Source organism: Pteropus vampyrus, unplaced genomic scaffold (assembly GCF_000151845.1).
Source record: "Pteropus vampyrus isolate Shadow unplaced genomic scaffold, Pvam_2.0 Scaffold46, whole genome shotgun sequence".
In the NCBI taxonomy this organism is placed as follows: domain Eukaryota; kingdom Metazoa; phylum Chordata; class Mammalia; order Chiroptera; family Pteropodidae; genus Pteropus; species Pteropus vampyrus.
The window spans coordinates 6,054,794-6,061,286 of record NW_011888827.1 but is presented as its reverse complement, the minus strand read 5'-3'; positions in this window follow the sequence as shown (position 1 = coordinate 6,061,286).

Below are 6,493 nucleotides of genomic sequence, written 5' to 3'. Positions count from 1 at the left end.
TTTTTTTTTAAGTGAAAAGAACAACCAAAAGTAGCAAAAATATATGTTATATTTCATGCATCTAAACACAGTCCCTTTTTTTATATTTCACTTAAAATTCCACAGAAACCACAACTGAATAAATAAAATAATCTTCTTCCCCAACATCAGATTAAAAAACCTGTTTGCTATGTGCTAAGCAAAAGTGCTCGTTTAATGAGTCTTAACCCACAGCCACTTCGAAAAAAGTCAGTCAATTTAGAAAGTAACTAACTCAACGCTACAATTTTGCACTGAGTTGTAAATGCTAAAAGCCAATATTTAGATTGTTCTCTTTTGGATAGCAATTCAGAGATGAGCAGTGCTGAGGGAAATGGGAGTTTGTATTTTTGCTCACCTTTCTTTTGTGGCTCGCAGGGTAATGAGTTCCTTTGTTCCCAACTTGATAAACAGTGACAAATATACGGGAACTTTACTGACTTAAAATATCTGTTATGTTAACTACAGGAACTCACCGGCAATCTTGAGATCCTTATTTAAAAATGCTTTTAAGGAGTAAATATTAATAGCTGTTCCAATGATATTTTCTTCACTCCAGGGATTTTTCTAAAGCCGTTAAAGGTAACATTTTAGCAAGATGCTCTTTCTAAAGAATTTCTTGCTCTTAAATGATTCTGTAATCAACTCTGAAATAATGTGGGTTTTTTTTTCATAGGCGTACCTAAGTAAGTCACTCAGAAAAAACCCAGAATTTTCAGAATGGGAAGGACCTTGATATGCCTAGTCAAGAACACCCCATCTTCAAGCAAGGCTATATACCTAGATCAATGCCAACTATGGAGACTATTTGAAATTTAAAGACCTGGTCTACCATTTAATAGCCTATCCTATCAGCAAGTATTTCCTGTATAGCTAACCCAAACATTTCTTGTTGTTTTGACTTGTTGAGTTTAAATAATTAACCAGATATTTCTCCAACACAATGGGTTTATTTGGGAACAACAAAGAATTGCAATTCAGGACGTGGGGTCTAAACCACATGCAAGTCCAGAGAAACAAAGAAGAGGATCACTCTTTTATGGACTTGGGAAGAGCTGTTATAAACAAAGAGTCCATTGGAGGAAGCTGAAAGTTTGAAGTATAGTGACTTTTCATTGGCTGAGTAACGGCAGTCTCCCATTGGCCGAGTTGTTACTGGGCCAGGAGGAATCTTTTCTTCTTCCTGCTGAGGTAGGAAAGTCTTATCACTTCCTGTGGGAGGTGCAACAACCTCTCTTCCTGTTGGGGTCAGTGGTGTGCAGTCCTTGAGTGACACTTGCCTTAAGAGTTCTCTTCTAGCTCCCAGGTCCATTTTAAATGAGGTTTCTGTTTATTAACTTTCACAGACTTGTAATTGCTCTCAGTGGAATATGAAAACTGGTGACCAAGGCGCTGTTCTCTGTTATAAAAATCCTTCTGATGATATATATGAAAAACATACCATATATTTTGATATGCAACCCCTTCCTCGATTTTCTATGCACTAATTCCATTTACTCTTATAAACAACTTCAAAGCCTTTTCATCCTTTCTCTTGTTCAAATGGGAATCATCCCAGTTACAGAGAGTCCTCCTGGGTGGGAACTAGGATGACACACAGCATAGCGCAGTGTTAAATGTGGCACCCGGCCTGGTGGTATCAACATACCATCCTTTCTGGGATTGTACTAATTTTTTCAATATTACCAGAGCCGCAGAACTTTGAAGATCTGAAAAAATAGCATACAAAGCGACAACGTATAATGTGAAAATTAATAAGTCCTTACAGTACTACAGAAAGCATCCTTGCAAGTACAGGTCAAAAAAGGCAATATAAATTTTTTTTCAAAGCAGGCAACCAATAGAACTCCTCCACCAAAGGACACACATTTACAACTCTTCAAATCTTTTGAGTGTTAATATACATAGGGACAAATTTTTTACATTAGATATGCTCAGAAGATACTTGGAGAGCTTAAATATTTGGAGGATTTCTGTGATTAGTCTTCAAGACATGATTCACATATTCAATTGTTCTTTAAAAATTGAAGATACTACATACTGAGTCAGTGTGCTGTATGGGAGACAACCAGCCTATGACTCTGAGCCTGTCCCTAAGGCACTCACCTTCTGGCCAGGGAGATTAGACATCCGTGTGTGAAAAGTGACAAAGAATGAAGCAGGTGTGGTTGAGTGCCAGAAAGATGGGCCAAAAGTAAGGGCTCTAGACCAGTGATATCAATTGAAATACAATGGAAGCTATATTTAATTTTACATTTTCTAATAGCCACATTTTTTAAGTAAAAAATAAATAGGTGAAATCAGTGCTATCCTTTCAACATGTAATTGATATAAAATATACTTTATGAGATTCTTCACTTTCTTTTCTTTTATACTCTTTGAAATCTGCTGTGATATCTTATAACTCATCTCAGTTGAGACTCACCACGTAATCATATAGCTAGTGGCTACTCTGTTGACATTTAGGTTCTAGAGTTCAGAAGTTGGAGAGAAAGGCAGAGTGGCATAATGCTGAAGCTTAATGATGCCGTGGATCTTGGATAAGAAGACAAAATGGCATGAAAGGCCATTCCATGAGAAATTTTAAGAGGGGAGGAAAACCGCATGGACAAAAGCATAGAGGTATAAGTAGCTGAGATGAATTTTCAAACAATGAATAGCCAGTTGCAGACAGTCGGAATTTCATCTTCTGATTACTCCATGTTGATGGAGTAATCAGAAGATGAAATTGGAAAGGTAGTTTGGGTACAGATCAGAAGGTTAATGCAAAGTGTTGAACTCTAACCTTCCTAAATAAAGCATAGATCTTTATGAGCAAGAGTGTCATGATAAAATGTTTTAGAAAGATCGACCTGGCATCAGGAAGCATGACAGGTGGATATAACATCTTAATCTTCAAAATATTTCTGGGTTAAGTAAATTCTGCGTTACCAACTGAAAAACTAAGATTTATGTAATCTCATATAACAGATATGAGCTGATGATTAAATTGGATTTCTGTATGTCAACCTCAGGAGCTGACCCAGAGATATGCACCCTTACCAAACAGGTTTCTGAGCTCATCTCATAAGGCTGAGGGCCTGCTCAAAGCCCAAAGGTCATGAACCCTCTGGAGCTAAGACATCTGATCTCAGGTAATTTGTTCACAGCAACAGGTGAGCAGTCTTGATCAAGTCTAGTGCCTGACTCCCAAGTCCATCTCTTATTCATGTCACCAAACTACTTGTCTGTCCCCACCAGACTAAAAGCTCCTTTAGGATAATGGCCTCGTCTTTCTATCTTTAACTCTCCACTGCCCGACACACTGCCTAGCACGAGGTACACAGTCTGAATATTCATTGACTGAATTCTAGAGTCAGACAACCAAGCTTCTGCTTCTGCACCAATCCAAGCACATAGTGATAACAGGCCTAATTAGAGCAGTGCACTGTAAAAAGATGTGCTCTAATCCTCTATTTCCTTTGAAATCCAGACATAAAGAATGGTTTCTCTAAGTGCTAAGCCTCAAATGGCAATGTAAATGGGGCAACCTCTGCTATGGTCACAAAAAAAAGCGGGGGGGGGGATTATTTCCCAACTATTTATAAGATGTGAGTTGATAGCTAGAAATGGCACATAGATTGCTGGAATTATGCACCTTAACAACATGAATTCAATGAGTATGAAGGCAGTATACACTATATGAAATGTATATCATTATTCCTTAAAAAGATATTTCACTAAAATTGTTAAATAAGAACTACATGTTTTTGGCTCTAGGTTCAGTTGTCAGTGTGTAAAATACTTGACTTATTTGTCATTTATTCTGTCCTAAATGGGATTTTCTCCTTTCTAACTGAGAGACCTAAAGCCATTTTTCTTACTGGACTCTACAAGGGGAAGAGCCCCTTAACCCACTCCAAGTTTTCTCCCTGGACCCCAACAAAGCTAACAAAATCAGAGTCTATTTTACTAATATACAAATTTCAGTTTTAAATTTTATTTCTGCATTTCTATACTATAAGAAATAAAAATACATCCATAAAAAAAAATCTATTTAGAGCAAACAGACATCACAGCCCTCTCAAAGTATATATTTCTCACTTGAAACAGATTCATAATCATTCTCTTCCCATCTTAACACAAGACGTAGAGTTCATGGTGAATCTTTAACTGTTTTAAGGGAAATTATATGGATTCTTGCCTTTCGACAAAGCATTAGTGCTTTAGCTGGTGTTCTCTTCTAATGTATGCGTATACTCAATATTGCAGAGTTCATTTTAAATAGCATTATATTTTTATAACTTTACTGGAATTTTCATTTGCAAGGAACTCAGTGTCGAGGCTTCAGGCTGGAAATGAGGGGAGCAATGCAGAGGCTGACATGAGGAGACCCTCACGAGAGGCATGACAGGCCGTCAGCCTTAAACGCTCAGACACCTGTTTAGTAAGAGTGCATTTCTCTGGGATAACTTCTGAGATTGACATATAAAATCAGAAATCCAATTTAATAATTTACAACTTAGCTGTCACAAGGTCTATTACATTCCCTTGAGCACGATCAGATATTCTCTCTCTATACCCAGGGAAGATAATTATAATCAAAAGTTTGCTTAGTGAGCATGGGGTCAGAACAAAGAAGCTGGTAGCAAATTTAACACTGAGGGCATCAGGCTAAGATTTACCAGTGCATCCATTTCTGCCGTGGACTAGAATACTGGAAGTCTGCTGGCTTTAAGACCAACCGTCCTTTCTCTTCGAGATTGGACTTGGATGGGCACTGCCAACATTTATCTCTGTGTCTCTCCTTTTTCCGTCACCAGTAGCCGCTGCCCCCAACCCCAGAAGATGCATTTCTCTCTTTATAGAAATCAAGTCACGATCAAGTCTTGTTGATTTGGCTGTCTCTTTAGGAAGACAGGATATCTCCGTTTTCATCCATTACGTCTGAGTTAATGGAGGATGGAAGTAGGAAGTAAATTTTGCTGCCTCCCCTAACACCACTGAGAATCAAGCATATTCTCCATGGAAAAGCTCCTGGTTCTGTTTCTACCTTATGGGAACACATAATCTTGCTCATAGAAATAGCATCATTTCTATTTCATGTAATAATATGGTCCTTTTTCTTAAATACATTAAATGTATATCTAGCTTGCCATTCAAACTTTCTTTGATTTGTGTATCAGATGAAGTCGAACTCTAAAGTGCATGTTCCTGATCTGTATCATAGAAACATCTGAGCTATGTATGCCTCTGAAAATGCCACTTTCTTAGGTCATCCGAGGCTGAAACTCTGGATGAATGTCTAAGAGTTGAATCATGTTTATCTAGGGGATAAAATTCATGATTTTTGTGATGGCACTAAGGGATTTGGTTCACAGCACATTTTAGATTACAATTGTAGAGCACAGTCTGACATTTGTGGCAAAAAGAAAAAAAATGGTTAAGATTTTAGACCTTTTGTTTCCAACCAAAGTAATTGTATATTGTCATTTTACTGTGTTACAAAGTAATTTATAATCTTTCATTTATTTATTTTGCCCACAATGCACTGGGCCCTATAGAGAATAGAACGAGAGAGACACGGTTCTCAAAATCAAGTAGCTAGTCTTGTTTATGTTTCCTCCATCAGCACTTTCAAAGCATTGGTAGAGACAGAGTGACCACTTTTTAAAGTTCATTTATCAGAGATCAGAAATAACTTACTGTATCTCAGCCTAGTTTGGAGAGATAAGAAAAGTATTTTGAGTGACCACAAAAACACATACACACAAATATACAAAACCCACATATTGAACATATAGAAGTTAATATTATGTATGGTATATACATATATTTTTTAAGGCAAAATATATGGTATAAGTCCACAAATGCTTATTTGAGGCCCTGTGGGAACAGATGTGTTTTGGAATTCAGGATTTTGGGGGTTTTAGGAAGGCAATATGGTGCATAAACATAACACTCTAAGCAGGGTTCAGGTCGGCATTCCATAATCGAACATTAATGACTCTGCAGTGAAATATACGATTATTCATATTAAGTGGATAAAAAAATGGTTATAAATAGCCTCACACCAGTCCAGGTCAGGTTTGGCTGCTGAATGAGTTCACGTCAGGTCACATTTACTCTCAAATGTGTTATGGAAAAACTCTATCTTCAGAGCTTTCTGGATCTGGGAATTGCGAGTGAGAAACTCTGGACCTGTGTGTAGAATGTTCCTTTTTACAGTGTCATCTACTATTTAGGGAAGGCAATGAAACATATTGAAACCTACCAAATATGTTTAATCAATTAATTTACAAGTAAATATTATTTAATAAATACTGGTAAAATGGGAAATAAACAGTTATTTAAACAGTGGCAATTGCAGAAAGATTTTGAAAAAACTGAGCTGCATGCTGTTAGCAGACATTAAAAATGGCCAAAAGCATGATAGTAATTGGTGGGCAATTTTTTGGAAACAATCAACAAGGGACAATATCTAAACAATCAGCTA